This window comes from Macaca nemestrina, chromosome 3, assembly GCF_043159975.1.
Source record: "Macaca nemestrina isolate mMacNem1 chromosome 3, mMacNem.hap1, whole genome shotgun sequence".
Lineage (NCBI taxonomy): Eukaryota > Metazoa > Chordata > Mammalia > Primates > Cercopithecidae > Macaca > Macaca nemestrina.
Window position 1 is genome coordinate 141781884 of NC_092127.1, and position 22344 is coordinate 141804227.

The window sequence follows — 22344 nt, forward strand, 5'->3', positions numbered from 1 at the left end:
ATGTTTCTAACTTTTCGATGTGGCCATTTAGCCCTATAAACTTCCATCTTAACACTGCGTTAGCAGTTTCCCAGAGATTCTAGTACATTGTATCTTTGTTTTCATTAGTTTCAAAGAATTTCTTCCTTTTTCTTTAATTTCTTTGTTTACCCAAAATCGATTCAGGAGCAGGCTGTTTAATTTCCATGTAATTTTGTGGTTATGAGATCATCTTTCTATTGACTTCTTCACCCAGGAGTGGGATTGCTGGGTCAAATGGTAATTCTACTTTTAGTTCTCTAAGGAATCTCCACTGTTTTCCACTGTGGTTGTACTAGTTTACATTCCTACCAGCAGTGTAAAAGTGTTACCTTTTCAACTCATCCACGCCAACATCTATTATTTTTGGATTTTTTGATTATGACCATTCTTGCAGGAGAGAGGTGGTATCATGCCATGGTTTTGATTTGTACTTCCCTAATCATTAATGATGTTGAGCACTTTTTCAGGAGTTTATTGGCCATTGGAATATCTTATTTTGAGAATTGTCTGTTCATGTTCTTAGCCCACTTTTTAATGGGATTATGTGTTTTTTCTTATTGCTGATTAGTTTGAGTTTCTTGTAGATTGTAGATATTAGTCTTTTGCCAGATATATAGATTGCAAAGCTCTCTTCCCACTCTGTGGTTTGTCTGTTTACTCTGATGATTGTTTCTTTTGCTGTGCAGAAGCTTTTTAGTTTAATTCTCATATATTTATCTTTGTTTTGGTGCATTTGCTTTTGGATTCTTGGTCATGAAGTCTTTGCTTAAGCCAAAGTCTAGAGGGTTTTTTTTCTGATGTTATCTTCTAGAATTTTTATGGTTTCAAGTCTTATATTTAAGTCTTTGATTTATCTCGAGTTGATTTTTGTGTAAGGTGAGAGATAAGGATCCAGTTTCATTCTTCTACATGTGGCTGGTTAGTTATCCCAGCACCATTTGTTGAATAAAGTGTCCTTTCCCCACTTTATGTTTTTGTTTGCTTTGTTGAAAATCAGTTGGCTGTAAATATTTGGCTTTATTTCTGAGTTTTCTACATGCCTGTTTTTATACCAGTGTCCCATTGGTCTACATGCCTATTTTTATACCCTTACCATGCTTTTTCGGTAACTATAGCCTTGTAGTATAGTCTGAAGCCAGGTAATGTGATGCCTCCAGATTTATTATTTTTGCTTAGCCTTTCTTTGTCTATGTGGGCTCTTTTTTGGTTCCATATGAATTTTAGGGTTGTTTTTTCTAATTCTGTGAAGAATGGTGGTGGTATTTTTATGGGAATTGCATTGAATTTGTAGATTGTTTTCATGGTATAATCATTTTCACAATATTGAGTCTACCCATCCATGAGCATGGGATGTGTTTCATTTGTTTGCGTCATTTCCAGTTTCTTGCAGCAGTGTTTTGTAGTTTTCCTTGTAGAGGTCTTTCAACTCATTGGTTAGGCATATTTCTAAGTATTTTATTTTATTATTTTTTTGGCAGCTATTGTAAAGGGGGTTGAGTTCTTAATTTGATTCTCAGCTTGGTCGCTGTTGATGTATAGAAGAGCTACTGATTGGTGTACATTAATTTTGTATCCTGAAACTTTGCTGAATTCAAGTATCAGATCTAGGAGCTTTTTGGAGGAATTTTTAGGAGTTTCTAGGTATATGAACAAATTATCAGCAAACTGCAACACTTTGATGTCGTCTTTACCAGTTCGGATGCCCTTTATTTTTTTTTTGTTTGTTTGTTTTTTATTTTTATATATATATATATTTTTATTATTATACTTTACGTTCTAGGGTACATGTACATAACATGCAGGTTTGTTACATATGTATGCTTGTGCCATATTGGTGTGCTGCACCCATTATCCTTGTCTTGTTCCAGTTCTCAGGGGGAATTCCTTCAACTTTTCTCTGTTCAGTATGATGTTGGTTGTGGGTTTGTTATAAATGGCTTTTATTACCTAAAGGTGTGTCCCTTAACTGCTGATTTTGCTGAGGGTTTTAATCGTAAAGTGATGCTGGATCTTATCAAATCCTTTTTCTGTGTCCTTTGAGATGGTCATGTGGTTTTTGTTTTAAATTCTGTTTATGTGATACATCACATTTATTGATTGCAGATGTTAAATCATCCCTGCATCCTTGTTATGAAACCTACTTGATCATTGTGTATTATCTTTTTGATATCCTGTTGGATTTTGTTAAGGATTTTTGCATCTATATTCATCAGGGGTATTTCTCTGTAGTTTTCTTTTTGCTTTTTTTTTGTTATATCCTTTCCTGTTTTTGGTATTAAAGTGATACTGGCTTTATAGAATGATTTAGGGAAGATTCCTCCTTTATCTTGTGGAATAGTGTCAATAGGATTTATACTAATTCTTTGAATGTCTGATAGAATTCAGCTGTGAATCCATCTGGTCCTGGACCTTTTTTTGTTGGTAACTTTTAAAATACCATTTCAATCTTTCTGCCTGTTATTGATCTATTCTGAGTTTCAATTTCTTCCTATTTTAATTCAGGAGGGTTGAGTATTTCCAGGAATTTATCCATCTCTTCTGGGTTTTCTAGTTTATTAGTTTATGTGTAAAGGTGTTCATAGTAGCCTTGAATGATCTTTTGTATTTCTGTGGTATCTGTTGTAATATCTCCTGTTTCTTTTCTAATTGAGCTTATTTGGACCTTCTCTCTTCTTTTCTTGATTAATCTTACTAATGGTCTACCAATTTTATTTTATTTTTTTCAAAGAACCAGCTTTTTGTTTCATTTATCTTTTGTATTTTTTTTTTCAATTTCATTCATTTCTGCTCTGATCTTCGTTATTTCTTTTCTTTTGCTGGGTTTGGGTGTGGTTTATTCTTGTTTCTCTAGTCCTTGAGGTGTGTACTTAGATTGTCTATTTGTGCTCTCCTAGACTTTTTGATGTAGGATTTAATGTTATGAACTTTCCTCTTAGCATTGCCTTTGTTGTATCCCAGAGATTTTGATATGTTGTGTAACTACTGTTCAGTTCAAAGAATTTTTAAATTCCCATCTTGATTTCATTGTTGACGCAGTGATTATTCAGGAGCAGGTTGTTTAATTCCCATGTGTTTGCCTGTTTGCCTGGTTTTGAGGGTTCTTTTTGGAGTTGATTTCCAATCTCATTCCACTGTGGTCTGAGTGAGTACTTGCTATAATTTCAATGTTCTTAAATTTGTTGAGACTTACTATGTGGCCTTGGAAAATATTCTATGTGCTGATAACTAGGATGTATATTCTGCAGCTTTTGGGTATAATCTTCTATAAATATCTGTTGAGTCCATTTGTTCCATGGCATAGTTTAAATCCATTGTTTCTTCGTTGACTTTCTGTCTTGATTATCTATCTAGTGCTGTCTGTGGAGTATTGAGGTCTCACTATTATTCTGTTGCTATCTATATCATTTCTTAGGTCTAGTAGTAATTGTCTTATAAACTTTGGAGGTCCAGTGTTAGGTGCAAATATATTTAGGATTTTGATATTTTCCAGTTGGACAAGTACTTTTTATCATTATATAATGTATCTCTTTATTAACTGCTGTTCTTTCAAAGTTAATTTTGTCTGATATAATAATAGCTACTCCTGCTCGCTTTTGGTGTCTGTTTTGCATGGAATATCTTTTTCCACCTCTTTACTTTAAGTTTATATGAGTCAAATACCTAGGAATACAGCTAACTGGGGAGGTGAAAGATGTCTACAAAGATAATTAAAAAACACTGCTCAAAGAAATCAGAGAATACACAAACAAATGGAAAAACATCCCGTGCTGTTAGATAAGAAGAATCAGTATCATTAAAATGGCCATACTGCCTAAAGCAATCAACAGATTCAATGCTATTCCTTCCAAAGACATTCTTCATAGAACTATAAAAATTTAATTTAAAATTTATATGAAACCAAAAGAGAGCCAGAACAGCCAAGGCAATCCTAAGCAAAAAGAACAAATCTGGAGGAATCAAATTACCCAACTTCAAACTATACTACAAGGCTGCAGTGACTAAAACAGCATGGTACTTACTGGTATAAAAACTGGCACATAGACCAATGGAACAGAATAGAGAGCCCAGAAATAAGGATGCATGTCTACAACCATCTGATCTTTGACAAAGCTGACAAAAACAAGCAGTTGGAGAAAAGACTCCCTATTTGATAAATGGTGCTGGGAGAACTGGTTAACCACATGCAGAAGACTGAAGCTAGACCTCTTCCTTGCAGCATATACAAACATCCACTCAGGATGGATTAAAGACTTAAATGTAAAATCTGAAACTATAAAAACCCTGGAAGACAACCTAGGTAATGCCATCCTGGACCTAGGAACAGGCAGAGATTTCATGACGAAGACAACAAAAGCAATTGCAACAAAAGCAAAAATTGATAATTGGGAGCTAATTAAACTTAAGGGCTTCTGTACAGCAAAATAAACTATCAACAGAGTAAACAACCTACAGAATGAGAGAAAGTATTTGCAAACTATGTGTCTGAGAAGGGTCTAATCTAGCATTTATAAGGAATGTAAGCACATTTACAAGAGAAAAACAAACAAGTCTACTAAAAAATGGGCAAAGTACATGAACATGAACAGATACTTCTTAAAAGAAGACATACATGCGGCCTACAAGGATATGAAAAAAGCTCAATATCACTGATCATTAGAAAAATGCAAATCAAAACCAAAATGAGATATCAAATCACACCAGTCAGATTGGTTACTAAAATGTCAAAAATAGCAGATGATGGCGAGGTTGTGGAGAAAAGGGAAACGTTATACACTGTTGGTGAAGTGTAAATTAGTTAAACCATTGTGGAAAGCAGTGTGACAGTTTCTTGAAGAGCTAAAAGCAGAACTACCATTTGACCCAGCAATCCCATTACAGGGTATATACCCAGAGGAATATAAAGCATTCTGTCATAAAGACACATGCACACAAGTGTTCGTTAAAGCACTGTTCACAATAGTAGAGAGATGGAATCAACCTAAATGCCCATCAGTGACAAAGTGGATAAGGAAAACATGGTACATGTACTCGATGGAATATTATGCAGCCATAAAAAAGAACGAGATCATGTCTTTTGTGGAAACATGGATGGAGCTGGAGGCTATCATCCTTAGCAAACTAATGAAGGAAGAGAAAACCAAACATCATATGTTCTTACTTGTAAGTGGGTGCAAAATAACATAAACAGAAAGAGGGAAACAGCAGACACTGGGGTCAACTTGAGGGTGGAGGGCTGGAGGAGGGAGAGGAGGAGAAAAGATAACTACTGGGTACTGAGCTTAATACATAGGTGATGGAATAATATGTATAACAAACCACTGTGACGTGTTTATCTCTGTAGCAAACCTTCACATGTACCCCCCAAACGTAAAATAAAAATTAAAAAAAGAGTTTTTGTTATAGAAAGCCTGCAGTTGGGTCTTGTCCTTTCTAATCTATTAATTTCTGCCTTTGTGGTATTTAGGCCATTTACATTGATTGTGTGTGTGTGTGTGTGTGTGTGTGTGTGTGTGTGTGTGTTTAAACTTTTATTTTAGGTTCAGTGGCACACGTGTAGGTTTTATAGGTAAACTGCACACTGGAGAGGCTTGATGTATGGACTATTTAGTCAGCCAGATAATAAGCAAACTATATATCTGAGTGTTTGGATTGTCACCCTCCTCCTACCTTCCACCCTCACGTAGGCCGTGGTGTCTGTTTTTCACTTCTTTGCATCCATATGTACTCAGTGTTTCTCTCCTACTTATAAGTGAGCACATGTGGTATTTGGTTTTCTGTTCCTGTGTTAGTTTGCTTAGGATAATGGCTTCCAGCTCCATCCACATCATTGCAAAGGACATGATCTCATTCTTTTTATGTCTGTGTAGTATTCCATGCTGTATATGTACAACATTTTCCTTATCCAGTCTACCATTGATGGGCATTTAGGTTGAATCTATGACTTTCCTATTTATTTACATTGATTTGATTGGGTTTAATTCTAGCTTCTTTCCTGCTTGTTCCATCTATTACTCCTCCCCTTTCTCTCTTGTGCTTTCTTTTGCATTAATAGAGATGTTTTAATGATTCAATTGTATCTTCTTTGTTTTATTATTACTTGTAACTACTTGTTTTGTAATTTTAGTAGTTGCATTGGAATTTAAAGTATACATCATTAATGTATCACAGTCTATCTTCAAGAGATATCTTATAGATATATACTTTATGTATATTACATGTAGTATGTTATGTATATTACTACTTTTGATAGCTTTTTTTTTGGCTGTCTTTAAGCTTACTAATCTTTTCTTGTGCAACCTCTATTAGTTCCATTTATGGTATGTTTTGTTTCATATGTTTTCAACTCTAGGAATTCAATTTGAGTACTTTATATGAATATATCTTTCATGTCTCAACATGTTTATTTTTTCTCTAGCTTATTGAGCACATTGAATATAGCTATAGTAACTCTTTTTGTTATATGTGTATATTCTATAATCTGTGTCATATTTATTTTAGATTCAACTTACTTTTTTTTCTTCATTATCATCTTTTTTTACACACCTTTTGATTTTTAATTTGATGTCAAATATTGTGAATTTTAGCTTAATGTGTTCTTGGTATGTTGCATTCCAATAAATATTCTTGAATATTTATTCATTTGTGTTGTGATTAAGTTTCTTAAAAATAGCTTGTTTCTTGTAGTTCTTGATCTTAAATTTTTGGTCATGACTATATGTTATTTTGGATATTTTTTTCCTGAAACCTGAGAGAATGCTCTTCTGAATACTCTACTTAAATATCTCATGAAGAATAAGGTTGTACACTCTGCCTGGTGAAAACAGGAATTAATTCTGGCTCTGTTTAGGCCCCAAGGATTGTTCCTTCTAATGCTTTGTGGTATTTGTTTGTTTGTTTGTTTGTTTCTCCAGTATTTGCTGGATCATTGTCATAAATCCTGAATACTCAGGGTGCACCTTCTTCAGATCTCTGGAGTTTTCTGTATTAGCAGTTCTTCTTTATTTTTTTTTTTTTAATTACTCTACCCTACAAATTGTAGTTGCCTCAGACTCCTCAAACTTCCAAATTTTTCTTCAACCCATCGAGTCTTCTGCATTTTCTTTGATTCCCCCTCCATGCGCATGTCCTAGAATTTTTCTCCAGGTGGTATATTAAAGCTATTGCAGGGCTCATCTTGTTAGATTAGCTAGTCTCTCATTGCCTGATTTCTGAATTCTTGAAGACCATTGTTTCAGAAATTGTCTCAGAGTTTTTAGTTGTTCAGGCATGACAAAATAATCTTTCCTCTGTAACTTTATCTTGGCCAGAAGTATAAGTTTTGTTGAACGTCTGTTCATGTCCTTATTGGCCATTCATATATTTACTTTATGGAATATCTTGTCAATTTTTTTTGCCCATTTAAGAATTGGGTTATTTGTCTTTTTATTATGTTGTGAGAATTATTTTTATATTTTGGAAAACTTTTGATGCCAAAAATTGTAATATCGATGAAATCCAATTTATCAAGTTTTTCTTCAAAGGCACTTTTGTATCCTATCTAAGAAATTCCTGACATAAAGCTTATGAAGATTTTATAACCTTTTATAATCTCTTAGAAGTTATGCCCCTGATGTCTGTTGTTCCTTTCTTTGTGTCCATGTGTACTCAATGTTTAGCTCCCAATTAAAAGTTTTTTAAAAAACAGCCACTCTAACAGGAGTGAGGTTATATCTCTGTAGTTTTGATTAGCATTTCTCTGATGATTAGTAATGTTGAGCATCTTTTTGTATACCTGTTACCTAGTTGTAGGTTTTCTTCAGATAAACATCTATTTAGGTCTTTTGCCAATTTTAAATTCACGTTGTTTGTTTTTTTGTTATTGAGTTGTATGAGTTCCTTATATATTTGAATATTAATCCCTTATTAGATATATAGCCTACAAATATTTTCTCCCATGCTGTAGTTGCCTTTTAATTTTGTTCGTTGTTTCTTTTGCTATGCAGAAGCTTTTTTTTTCTGCCATGGAATTTTTCTCCTATGCATTTTTCTAGTAGTTTTATGGTTTCAGGTCTTGTGTTTAAGTCTTTAATGCATTTTGAATTGATTTTTGTGTATGGTGTAAGAGAATGATTTAAAGTGGCCTTTTAGAATGAATTCGGAAGTGTTTCCTTTTCTATTTTCTAAGATACCTTCTGTAGCAGTAGAATAATTTCTTTCTCAATCTTTCACTAGATTTTAGCCAGTAAATATAATCTTGTAGTTTTCTTTGTGGGAAAGTTTTTACTGAAAACTTCAATCTCCGTTTTAGATACAGTGCTAACCAGTGTTGATAATTTCTGTCCTTTGGGAATTTGTTCTTTCATATAAGTTATTGAGTTTAACTGTGTATTCTTTCCTTTTTTCTTTATTAGTCTAGCTGGAGGTTTTAAAGCATTCTTATACACCAGTAACAGACAAACAGAGAGCCAAATCAGGAATGAACTTCCATTCACAGTTGCTTCAAAGAGAATCAAATACCTAGGAATCCAACTTACAAGGGATGTAAAGGACCTCTTCAAGGAGAACTACAAACCACTGCTCAGTGAAATAAAAGAGGACACAAACAAATGGAAGAACATACCATGCTCATGGATAGGAAGAATCAATATCGTGAAAATGGCCATACTGCCCAAGGTAATTTATAGATTCAATGCCATCCCTATCAAGCTACCAATGAGTTTCTTCACAGAATTGGAAAAAACTGCTTTAAAGTTCATATGGAACCAAAAAAGAGCCCGCATCTCCAAGACAATCCTAAGTCAAAAGAACAAAGCTGGAGGCATCACGCTACCTGACTTCAAACTATACTACAAGGCTACAGTAACCAAAACAGCATGGTACTGGTACCAAAACAGAGATATAGACCAATGGAACAGAACAGAGTCCTCAGAAATAATACCACACATCTACAGCCATCTGATCCTTGACAAACCTGAGAGAAACAAGAAATGGGGAAAGGATTCCCTATTGAATAAATGGTGCTGGGAAAATTGGCTAGCCATAAGTAGAAAGCTGAAACTGGATCCTTTCCTTACTCCTTATATGAAAATTAATTCAAGATGGATTAGAGACTTAAATGTTAGACCTAATACCATAAAAATCCTAGAGGAAAACCTAGGTAGTACCATTCAGGACATAGGCATGGGCAAAGACTTCATGTCTAAAACACCAAAAGCAATGGCAGCAAAAGCCAAAATTGACAAATGGGATGTCATTAAATTAAAGAGCTTCTGCACAGCAAAAGAAACTACCATCAGAGTGAACAGGCAACCTACAGAATGGGAGAAAATTTTTGCAATCTACTCATCTGACAAAGGGCTAATATCCAGAACCTACAAAGAACTCAAACAAATTTACAAGAAAAAAACAAACAACCCCATCAAAAAGTGGGCAAAGGATATGAACAGACATTTCTCAAAAGAAGACATTCATACAGCCAATAGACACATGAAAAAATGCTCATCATCACTGGCCATCAGAGAAATGCAAATCAAAACCACAATGAGATACCATCTCACACCAGTTAGAATGGCGATCATTAAAAAGTCAGGAAACAACAGGTGCTGGAGAGGATGTGGAGAAATAGGAACACTTTTACACTGTTGGTGGGATTGTAAACTAGTTCAACCATTATGGAAAACAGTATGGCGATTCCTCAAGGATCTAGAACTAGATGTACCATATGACCCAGCCATCCCATTACTGGGTATATACCCAAAGGATTATAAATTATGCTGCTATAAAGACACATGCACACGTATGTTTATTGCAGCACTATTCACAATAGCAAAGACTTGGAATCAACCCAGATGTCCATCAGTGACAGATTGGATTAAGAAAATGTGGCACATATACACCATGGAATACTATGCAGCCATCAAAAAGGATGAGTTTGCGTCCTTTGTAGGGACATGGATGCAGCTGGAAACCATCATTCTTAGCAAACTATCACAAGAACAGAAAACCAAACACCGCATGTTCTCACTCATAGGTGGGAACTGAACAATGAGATCACTTGGACTCAGGAAGGGGAACATCACACACCGGGGCCTATCATGGGGAGGGGGGAGGGGGGAGGCATTGCATTGGGAGTTACACCTGATGTAAATGATGAGTTGATGGGTGCAGCACACCAACATGGCACAAGTATACATATGTAACAAACCTGCATGTTATGCACATGTACCCTACAACTTAAAGTATAATAATAATAAATAATTATTGACAGTAAAAAAAAAAAATTATTTTTCAGAAAACCAGTTTTAGTTTTTGTTGCTTTATTCTTTTTTTTTTTTTTTTTCTGAGATGGAGTCTCGCTCTGTCACCCAGGCTGGAGTTTAGTGGCGCATTTTAGACTCACTGCAACCTCCACTTCCCAGGTTCAAGCAATTCTCCAACCTCAGCCTCCCAAGTAGCTGGGACTACAGGTGCGCACCACTATGTCTGGCTAATTTTTTTTTTGAATTTTTAGTAGAGATGGGGTTTCACCATGTTGGCCAGGCTGGTCTCGACCTCCTAACCTCAGGTGATACCTGCCTTGCCCTCTCAAAGTGCTGCGATTACAGGTGTGAGCCACGGTGCCTGGTAGCTTTTTTTTTATTGTTTTAAAGTTATCTTGATATACTAATGAGATATATACTTATTAGATTTATCATCTCATAAATATTATTTCATTTTTTTCTGCTTTTTATAGTCAATATGCCTAAAAGGGAACTTCAGATCATTTAGTTTAGACTCTTCTTTTTCAACATATGTATTTAAGCCAATAAATTTCCTTTAAGCACTCTGAGTCACTGGTAAAACTCAAACTGCTTTTTCTCTGTTCTCACATCGCAACAATCAGCACAGAATACTTCTGTGAGCGAGTCTATGAGATTGTTTTCCTTGCACACCAAGCAAGCAATCAATTCTGCAGTGAACACCAGCTAGATGTACTCCAATTCAATTCTGACACTATTTACCTGAAAATAACATTAATCATAAGCCCTCAGCCCCTGTAACTCCTGATCAACCAGCTTCAAGTTGTCATTTCTGCTTTGGGTTAAATGACTTTGCTAGGAAAGCTCACAGAACTCAAGGAAACTTATGTTTGCTGGTTTATTATAAAAGATATTCCAAACGCTACAGATGAAGAGATGCACAGGGTGAGGCATGTGGGAAGAGGCATAGAGTTTCCATACCCTTTCTAGGTACACCATCTTCCAGGAACCTCCATGTGTTCAGCATTCCAGACACTCTCCCAACCCTGTCTTCCTGGGCCGTTTTATGGAGACTTCTTTAGATAGGCTTGATTGACAACCATGTAGAAATGTGATTAGACAAAAACGGTATAATCTTATGCTAATAGACTGAGTGGGGAAACCCAGCAAGGTTTTCATGTTCAGATTTTTCTTGGCCTCTCTGTGCAGCATTCCTTCCTCCAGGGTATGGGGCAGAATTTGTTCTGAAATGTGAAACTTATGACCTACAATCAGAAAGACAGGGGAAGATTAGTGTCCTGCCTTGGGCTGGTGAAAGGAGGCCAGGGAAGGTCAGAGAGAGAGAGATTTTGTCTTCTGAGGTCTGCTTCTTAGGCCTAAAGTGCACCATTATAACAAAGACTGTAACAAGGGCTATGGAGGTTATGAGCCAGAGATTGTGGACAAAACCATATGTATAAAATATCACACATTGCTTTAGTTGCATACCACAAATTTTGATGTCTGCATTTACATTTCTATTAAAGCCAAATTTTTTTATTACTATTTTTAAAAAATTTTAATTGATTATTATTTGAGGATTTTTAAAAACTTTTATTATAGGTTCAGGGGTACATGTGCAAGTTTGTTATATAAGTAAACTTGTGTCACAGGGGTTTGTTGTATAGATTATTTCATCACTCAAGTACTAGGCCTACTACCCAATGGTTATTTTTTTTCTGATCCTCTCCCTCTTCCCACACTGCACCCTTGGGTAGGTCCCTGTGTCTGTTGTTCCCCTCTTTGTGTCCATGTGTTCTCATCATTTAGCTCCCATTTGTAAGAACATGCAGTATTTGGTTTTCTGTTTCTGTGTTAGTTTGCTAAGGATAATGGCCATTAGCTCAATTCATGTTCCTGAAAATGACATGATCTCATTATTTTTTATGAACGCCAAATATTTTATAATTTTCCTTTTTAACTTCTCATTTGATCCACAGGTTATTCAGAAGAGTGTTGTTTAATTTGCAAATATTATGGCATTTTCAGATTGTTATCATTAATTTCTAATTCAATTACATTATAGTCAGAGTACACTGTATAATTTTAATACTTTTAAGTTTATTTAGGCTTGCTTTGTTGGGTTGAGTATTATACAATGTCAGTTATGTCAAGATGGTTGATTGTGTTGTTTAAGGCTTATATACTCTTACTATTTTGTGTCTACTTAATCTATTAATTTATTAAAATGAAGTGTTGAAATCTGCAACTATAATTGTGGATTTGTCTCCTTATGGTTTTTTTCAGCTTTGCTTTATGTGTTTTGAATCCCTGTTATTCAGAGCATATATAATTAGGATTACTCTGTCTTAATTAATTGTCACATTTGACATTTTGAAATATTTATTTTAAATTCTATGATATCCCTTTTTCTGAGGGGTATTTTTCCTGATATAAATATAGCTACTTCAGTTTCCTTTTGACTAGTATATGAATTTTTTTCTAATTTTAAAAATCTTTTTATTTTTAATCTGAATCTTTATATTTTAAGTGAATTTCTTGTGAACAATATATGGTTTAGTCATGTTTTTTATTCAGTTAAAAAATGTTTGCTTTTTATTGGAAACTTTAGATAATTTACATGTAATATAATTATTACTATGGTTCAGGCTAGGTTTACCATTTTCTTATTTGTTTTATTTTTGGCCTATATTTTCTCTTCTTCTCTTTACTCTTTTTCTGCTTCTATTTGAGTTAGTTTGAATATTTTACAATTTTTGTCTTTAGCAATACTTCTGAATTTTTAACAAAATATCTGTCTTATTTCATTTAGTGTATGTGTTTACTTTATTATAATCTACATTCTTACAAATTACATACTTCCATTTCCTTCTTCTAATCTTTTGTTCTATTGTTAGCGCACACTTTTTCTTACATGTTATAAACCTTGAAATACTATCACTTATCTTTTTAAAGAAAACTTTAAAATGACAAAAATATCTGTTATATTTACCACATATTTACCATTTTGACACTCTTAAATTTCTTCGTGTGCATTGAAATTTCCAGATGAGTTTATTTTCCTTCAGCCAGAATAATTACTTTTAACATTTCTTTAATGGAAGTCTGACGCCAAAAAGTTGAAGGTTTGATTTAAAAAAATATATATATATATACTTCCTTTGCCTTCATTTTTGAAGATTTTTTTTCCAGATATAAAATTTTAGTTTTATCATTTTTTTCTTTCATTACTTTGAAGAGGTCATTGCATTGTCTTTTCAACTGCATGGCTGTTGGTGTTTGAGGTTATTCTTATCTTTGTTTCCCTGTTGTATGTAACTTGTTTTTTTCCCCCACTGGCTGGTTTTTCAAGTTTCTCTGTATTACTAGTTTGAGCAATCAGCTTATGATACTCCTTAATATAGTTTTATTTGTGTTTGTACTGTTTTTATTTAAAATCTTAAAATTGAAGGTATATAATTTTCATCAAATTTTGAAAATTTTTGACAATTATGTTTTTAAATATTTTGTTTCCTCTATTCTGAGAGTTGCTATACTAGATATAAAGTGATATACACAAAGAAATATATATAATACACTGTGATATACTGCTTGTTTTCAGAAATAAAAATAGTAAAACAATAATTTTGATACTGCAGCATGATTCTTGCAAATTTTTTTTACCTATGTTTAATATATTACTTAAAGAAATTGTAAAAATAAGTCCATTTACTCTATTAGTTCATAATCTAATTGAGGGTGATTGACACAAAAGAAATAGCAATAATATGTTGTGATAAATTCTTCAATGGAGGTTTTCATTGTGCACCATGTAGCAAAAACAAAACTAAATGTTGTGTATTGGGGTGGCTGGTCAGAGAAGGGTGGTGACATTTCAGCTGGGTATTAAAGTTTGAAAATAAGTGTACTAGTTAGAGAAATGGGGAAGAGAGATATGTCATATGGGGAGAAGAGCATTTTTCTAATGCTCAGAGGTTTAAACAAGCCTATTTTTTTGAGGAAATGATGAGCCATTTACTGTTGCAGAAGCTGAAAAGCAAGAGTTTGTGAAGAAAGAAGTGTTAAATTAAGTAGGTTTGCTCCAGATTGTGAAGGTCCTTGAGTGCTACATTAACAAATTTGGATTTTGAAATAAAAGTGGTATATTTTGGTTCCTTTATATGGTGATTTATTTTATATGATATTAGCAGAACGGTGACTCAAGTTAAGTAGCAAGTAATAGTGGCATTTTTAGCAACTTTGATACTGAAGTAGTTACAGGGGTACTTTTTTTTTTCCAATTTTCCAAATCTGTCTTAATTTTATACAAACAAATACGTGTGCAGTAGGCTTTCATTTACATACTTTTATGGTCACCTAAGTAAGGAACTGTGACAGATAAGCTTAGAGAACTGCCTTAGTCTTCCTCGCATGGGACAGAATTCTGTCTTGGCCTTTTGAGTTTGAGATGTTTGGAATGTTGGTGATGTTTTTTAGTTCAATGATTTAATTTACTGAGCTAGGAAGGAAATATCTGAAACTGGCATGAATTTTTGCCAGAAGATTACCTAGGGAAATATTAGATTTCCTGAATCCAGTCTCTATCCCTTTAAAACAGATAATTTAGAGGAGAATAAAAAATCTTGAAAATTAATGGCAATTTTGAAATAGAATATTTTGTCAAAATCAAATTCATTTCATTAAATGCTTGAGAAGAATGCAATGAGTAAATGAGGTATGAATAACTGTAAGATGGGACAATTACCACCTCAGAAACAATATATTTGTAAAGTTAATTCCTCTTGAACATGAACAATCCCCTTACACTTGACCCCTTTCTATTGCCTCTTCCATGCTTGAACTCTCCTTGAACTTTGAAGATCCATCTTGAGAGTATGATACGGCCATCTCTTTTGCATCTGGTTATTTTAGCTCCAATTTGCAGCCCTAAAATGGCAATTATGGTGATATATTGCTCAAGTCACCCGACATGGATTAGTATCAGGATCAGCACATTTACGCACAGGAGTAGTGAATGGAGACTGCAGCTATGATTTTAAATGACTTGATTAATTCTGAAACAACATTTCAGAGTCCATTAGGTCTAGCAGGTGTTGGGGTGCAGACTATGCTTTTCCCCTAAGCAGCATATTTGATTAAAGTGTAAAGTATTTTGGATTCAGACATTATCTTTCCCAGAATAGTTTCCTTTCACCCTGTTAAATTTCCTTAACACCCACCACTCCTCCTGAAAGAGATCCTCTTTCTGTTTTGTCTCTACTCAAGTTCCCTTGTGTCAGTTACTGACTGCCAGCTCTGTTTGAGCAACCTGAACAATGTGTTCTGTTCTTGTTCAAGAGGGCATTTACATGACAGAACTCCAAATACCCCACCGCTAAAAGCTCCTGCTGACCCAGGTCAAAATAAGGCCAATTGTGCTGTTTATCCTAAGGGCCATTTTATCAGCAAATTGTGTCAAGGTTAGAAATGTGTCTGGTTAATGCCTTGGCTTAATGCTTTCTTTAACTACTAAATATAAATGTATATGACATTGGCATCTCCCCTCCTCCCTCCATCCCATCTGGGTGTCCCTGCTCTAATAAAATGTGTAGGGCTGGGTTTTTTATTTAAGTTCTTTAGGGTTTTAAATTCCTAGATTCTTTGTTGATTTCAATGTATTCTAAAGTGATTTCTTTAAAAAATTCTTACAATGATCCATGCATGCTTCATTACGCTCGGTTCTTTTCTTTACAACATAAAGAACATAACAATGGGGCTATAGCACAACATTTATAGAGAGATCTTAAAATGTAGTATACCATGAATTGTTCTGTCATCTGTTCCCCTGATATAATGTACCTGTCTCTATTATAGTACAAATCAGCATGTATTCTAGATATTTGTGTGTCACTACATTTGTCCTTCTTAGGAGTCACATCTTATTCTTCTGTCTTTATGCATATCATATATTTATTCATCTATCCATTCATCCATCCATCCACCATTCTATCCACTCACCCACTTATCTATTCATCTATTTAACATATTTAGAGCCTCCTGTTATTATTATTACTGTTATTATTATTTAGATACTCAATCAATATTTTTAATTACATTGAATTAGTATGCTCTTGGAAACCAAACAAAGAACAATAAACTATTTTGTCCCCTCTGTCCTGATGGTTGTAGACAGAAAATGATAGATATAAAGAAATATCTATAATATGCTGCAGATAACACTGCCTTTAGTCACATGCAAGTAATGCTGCCATTATAAATATATAATGTAATGAGAACATACAAAGTATATAAAAATTTTGCAGAAATAGGAGGTAGGGCTGGGCATGGTGGCTCACGCCTGTAATCCCAGCACTTTGGGAGGAGGAGGCAGGTGGATCACCTGAGATCAGGAGTTAGAGATCAGCCTAGGAAACATGGCAAAACCCTTTCTCTACAAAAATTAGATATTAATGGTGGCATGTCCCTATAGGACTGTAGTTCCAGCTGCTCTAGAGGCTAGGGTGGAAGGATGACTGGAGCCCAGGAGGTGGAGGTTGCATGCAGTGATCCAAGTTCATGCCACTGCACTGCAGCCTGTGTGGGAGGGAGGGAGGGAGGGAAAGAAAAAGAAAAGGAAAGAGAGAAAGAAAGGAAAAAATAGGAGGCTGGACACTTGGGCACTATTATCACTACTGACTGAGTAACTTGAGGAGTCACATAATTTCTCTTTGTGAGCTTTTTCATCATTAAAACATAGATGAAACTACTTATTCCATCCAATTGCTGGGGATGTTGAAAGACTGAATAAAAGAATGTAAATGAAAATATTTTGAAAACCATACAACGATATGTATTGAGATGATGGTGAAGATGATAGTTCAAAGTATATGGTTATGTTTCAGATGTGGTGTGCCTGGGAATATCGTCACCAGTAGCATGAGAATTAATGTCTATTATGATGCTGAAATAAATAAACTGCTAAAACTACTCTGCTGTCTAGATCCCCAAGTAACAAATTTACATGCACATTTAATGTACTGACTGATACCAATTTCCTTTGCAAGAAATAGTACCAACTTTAGCAGTAACAATTCAAATTTTTCTGTTTTTTTTTTTTTTTTTTTCTTTGACAGAGTCTTGTTCTATCACCCAGGCTGGAGTGCAATGGTGCAATCTCGGCTCACTGCAACCTCTGCCTCCTGGGTTCAAGCTATTCTCCTGCCTCAGCCTCCCAAGTAGTTGGGATTATAGGCGCCCATCACAACGCCTGGCTAATTTTTGTATTTTTAGTAGAGATGGGGCTTCACCATGTTGGTCCAGCTGGTCTCGAACTCCTGACCTCAGGTGATCCACCCACCTTGGCCTCCCAAAATGCTGGGATTATAGTTGTGAGCCACTGTTCCTGGCCCAAATTTTTCTGTTTTAATAAATGGAGTATATTATAAAAATAGAATACAGATTATTTTAATGTTGAATGAACCTAAGTTACCTAATAATTTTTGATATTGGTTTAAAAATTGATATAATTTTATAGAACTGCTCATATTACAGTTCTTTAATATACAAGCTTAGAAATGGAAAATTTCTCTATTCCTTTCATCTCTTTCTCCTTGCAAATTTTGAAACAACTGAGATAGGATACAGGGATCAGACAAATAGAAATTATTATTACTCACAACAGCTTGAATTAGTGAATATTGCTTTAAATTTATGGCCAGAGAGGGCTTGCTAATATATCACTTAATATGAGCCTTTCCCATCTCCCAGAGCTGCAGGCTTCCCTTTGAAGGAATAGAAGTAGACCTGCTAAGCTATCACATGAGAGAAGAGCCCCCAAAGCTTGCGTACTACAGTCAAGCTGACCCTTAAATAGATGGACCTAACAGATGCTGAGCCAAATGTACTCAATTACTTCTCCCAAATTCATCAATTATATAAGACACTCTTCCCATGAAAGGAGGTAGCTGGGGGAGAGGCTGAAGTAATCCTTCCATGCTTTGTTTCCTAGGGAACAGAGTGGAAATTTCCTGCTCAAGGTGGAAAATTGCGTAGTAATAAATGTCCTCAATACATCATTATCATCTATTACTCAGTGGGCAAGTTCCACCACTGCAGAGACCCAGACTGCAGTACTAGAGGTAGCCAATGTCTACTCAACTTTCTGAGGAAGAGAAAAGGGCCTTGCTCTTCTGTATTTCTCCTGTAACCCCTGTGGTACTCATATAGCAGACCGGAAAGAGTGCCAATGTAAGAAAATCATGAAGTTGCTCAAAAATCAATCTTACTCTTTTGATCAGGCTTTTTTCTTCTTTCTTCTTACATTCTGAAAAACCAAGATTATTGATTTTAAATGACAGATGATCAGGTACTTTCAATGTGTTAATAGATATCAGTAGTAAATTGATCAATCACTGTTGAAACGGATGAAGAATAACAAAAATTTTAGTACATGGTCTTTTGTAAATGTCATCATTTTGGCCTTGTGTTACTTTTCTAGGTAACGCTTGAGTAGAAAAAATGGCTTATTGAATTTTATAAACCTTGGTTTAACATCTATTGTGTTCAAGCCATTATGACAAGTGCTGTGAAAAATGCAAAAAGACTAAGACATACATAGTTCCTACATATCATATATGAACAATTTCATCCATAGGCATTTATATTCTGGTAGAAATATACTGAAGAAAATTCCAATACTGGGAAAGCAAAGATAGAATACAAAGCCCAAAGTAAAACAGAACAAACCCTGAACTGCCTAGATTAAAAATAATGGAAAGGAGACCGTAGTGCTAAAGACATGTATTCCGGCTGGTGGGAGGTATATCTGAACAGATTGAACCACAGAATCCACCAAAGTATTATACAGCTGAACAATAGCACAAAGCCCTAAGAGTCGGAGAGGGAGCTTTGAATAGCTTAGCCAGTCTTTCACTTTGAATGGATAGCATTGAGCAGAAGCTTCTTGGGCCTTGGCAGAGTGTGGGAGGGAAGAGGATATATTATTAATATCTTATCCCTGAACTTTAAAATGGGAACAATGGGCTGTTTATTCAAACTGAATTGAGATGACTAACCTGTTCCAAATAGGCAAGAAACTCTTAACTTTAAACCTAACCATGTTAATGCCACAGAGTTTCCACAAATGGAATTACCTTGCAGAATAGCACACTGTCATTTCTTAATTTTTAAAGAAGTTTCTTTAAACAAAACTAAAGCTCATGTCATTGCTCAGTTTAGAAGAGAGACTTGTGTCCCAGTGAAATTGCCAAACAGGACTCAAGCCTCCCTTGAAGATGACAATAGAGAAATTAATATATGCTAATTAAATTTCTTATTTGTGCACTTTGCAAAGCGTCTTAGCTCCTATCTCATCGTAGAATTATAGAATTTTTAAAGTTAGAAATGTTTTTTCAAATCATCTAAGAATAATCTCCCCCTCATTTTGGTAATGTCTTCTCCTAAGGCATCCCTCATAGTCATAGGAAGCACATTTACCTCCTGAGGAAGCCACAGTTTAGCACTTTTTATGATTACAAAGTTCTTTTTTTTAATGGTGAGACAAAATCTACTACCTTACAACTTCTATCACTAATCCTGTTCCTGACCTTTAGACAAAGTCATACCAAATCTACATTTATTCTTCACATGACATATTTTCCAGGAGGGTATCTCAGAAAGAATGTTTCTCTGTGTTTTATTTAATTACCAGTGATATCCCATCCTAGTGCCACACACTCTTTTGAATCTTTTCCACATCTCCCTTCCCATGCAACATTGCTGCAAGGTGACTGGGGGGCATAAACAAGTGTTGGGCATTGCATGAACAGATGGATACATAGAGTTTTAAGGTCTGAGAGATGTTCAGAGGAAAAGCTATTTGTGGTAAATAGGGATGCTCTGCAGACCACTACTGTATGCAATTTGCCCGCTAAACAATTTCTGAGTGGGCAAGAAAACCTGGGAGCCCATTTTCTTAGCATTGAGTGGTGAATTGCCACAAAACAACTGGTCTATCAGCTTTCATGTGGTTATATGTGTGTATCTTGGGCCTTATCTTTATAGATTGAAGCAGGAAAAACATATTTCTCTGTAGAAAGGTGCTTTATTCCGGGGTTAATTTAACTAAATTTTATGTGTTATTCATTGTGCAGGGTAATTTCTCATTTGTCCATTGTTCTTATTTTTCTTGAACTGGTATTGCCTAAGGCACTATCAACTGTTGAGGTGCAAATACCAATTATTACTCAGAAATGACCACCTAGTTATCTTCAAGAAACCTAAGCTTTGACTTGAATTATTGTATCATTTGAAACTCTATTTCCCTATGTGTTTTAAGTGGTAGCAGGGTTATTCAGGCAAAAAATTAAGGATTTCCTTAACATCTAATTTTAAGGAAGAGAATTATAAAAGAAAGTGAATGGTTGTTCTAATTAGTTAGGAAAACTTATGCATTGTAGGTTAATATAGGAGTGATGTCAGGGATGTGGAGTGAAGTGCTGCGTCTATGTGAGGACCCTAAGCAGGTCGTGCGTGGGGCACTGTGTTTTAAGTGGACTATCCTTCATTAGGTCTTCTGCAACTCACATTTTCCTCAAACACCAACAACTTGTTAACATGTTTTGCCTGAGAAAATGAGTAACCAAATCTTCACACCCTTTAAAGACTGGAGACTAGGCAGACTTCATGCCTCGATGCACCACAGAGGGACCCTATTTTCAAGTTTGCACAGAACTCTTCTGGTGCCTCCCCCACCATTCTTTCCAACCTCCAGCCCTTTGAGACACCAGCCTGACACTAGTTGTGTCTATAATGAATGAGGAGGAGTGGCAACACCCCATTCCCTGTCACAGACCTGAAAAATTCCATTGAAATATTTTCTCTGAAGCAGAATCTGACCTCAGGCATACAATATCCTTTGTTCACATTTCTCACTCTGCTGACCACTGAAGTGGTGAATTTTAACACAAGAAGCTCAAGAAAGATGTACAAAATAGGGCCCAGGGATATACAAATCCTTATTTTATTAACACTGTAAATTCCACTTCCTCAGAATTTCCAATTTTTGCCTGCCTAGCAGCATAAAGACAGTTAAAGGGACTTTTGGTGACATTCCCCTTGTTTAATGAAGCTTGGAGTTATGGGCAAGTGCCTTGAACTGCTGTTATTATCTGCATGAGTGAATAAGGGCTGAGGGTCCAGATCTGTGCAAAGAGTTTTATTGCAAATAGGCACATTGATCATTCATAATCAGACCTACCAGGTCAGCAGTGCTGCAGTGCCAGCAGGCTCTGAAAAAGCTGACCAAGGGAGCAGTAGTGCTCATAGGTTAGTGTAATATTCAGGCAGAATAAGATCTTTCTTATATACTCGTATCTTCGCTTTTTTTCTGGCATAGTGGGAGTGAGAGCTAGAACACACTGGAACTATATCTCACATAACCAATCGCAGAGCCATCCTCTCTTCATCTGAGGGTTCTACCAGTTTCCAGAGCCTTACTTCTTTTAGAAGTGCATTTCTTCTGTGTAAAGGTTTGTGCTTTAGATCTCCCATTGCCATATTATTTAGGGTATTATGAAACTGCTTTGTTGTAAATATATTATCTTTTGATTCCCAATGTTATCTCACATGAGAGGTCACATTTAGAAGACAGCAGTTACAAGACATCACTATTTGAAGCTTCAGAGAGAATGCCATACTAAATCTTTGTTTCTTCATTATTCCCTGGGCTAATAAGTTTTAAAATACATATTTGAATACATCAACATCTGATTTAAAAATTTAGCTTTGTGTAAATTACTATATGAATAAAAACCTGATGATAATATTACTGCCATGATCCATTAGAGTGGTATTCACTTCACATCAGCATCTTTGTGTGTATTATATTGTTGATGCAATCACTTGGGGACAATTGAAAAGGTGAGTGCCTTCTTCTAGGTATACAAATTTTGCAGAACTAGAAATATATATGTTTTAGGTTTTCTGCTTCCCAGTTCTTCTCAAAAGAGTCACAAAAGTAAAGAGGTATTAATCACTGAAGGGCACAGTGATACTTGTAGGGATGTAAAATTTTAGCAGAGTCTCAAATCTAAGAGGAGGATTTTGAGATTAATAGCATATGCTGAGA

The 22344-nt window shown here is 35.2% G+C and overlaps 1 long non-coding RNA gene across 7 annotated transcripts in view; it reads left to right on the plus strand.

Moving 5' to 3' along the window:
* The window catches only part of LOC105477232 (uncharacterized), a 392595-nt gene that overhangs the window by 135282 nt on the left and 234969 nt on the right, over positions 1-22344 (plus strand). Inside the window, exon 4 of one of the 7 annotated variants that reach the window (XR_011621264.1) lies at positions 1-6366. This exon is cut by the window's left edge and continues 23752 nt beyond it. The exons of the other annotated variants lie outside the window; for them this stretch is intronic. This is a non-coding gene — a long non-coding RNA (uncharacterized lncRNA). Of the gene's footprint in view, positions 6367-22344 lie in introns of those variants that run through there. 7 annotated transcript variants of the gene reach the window in all.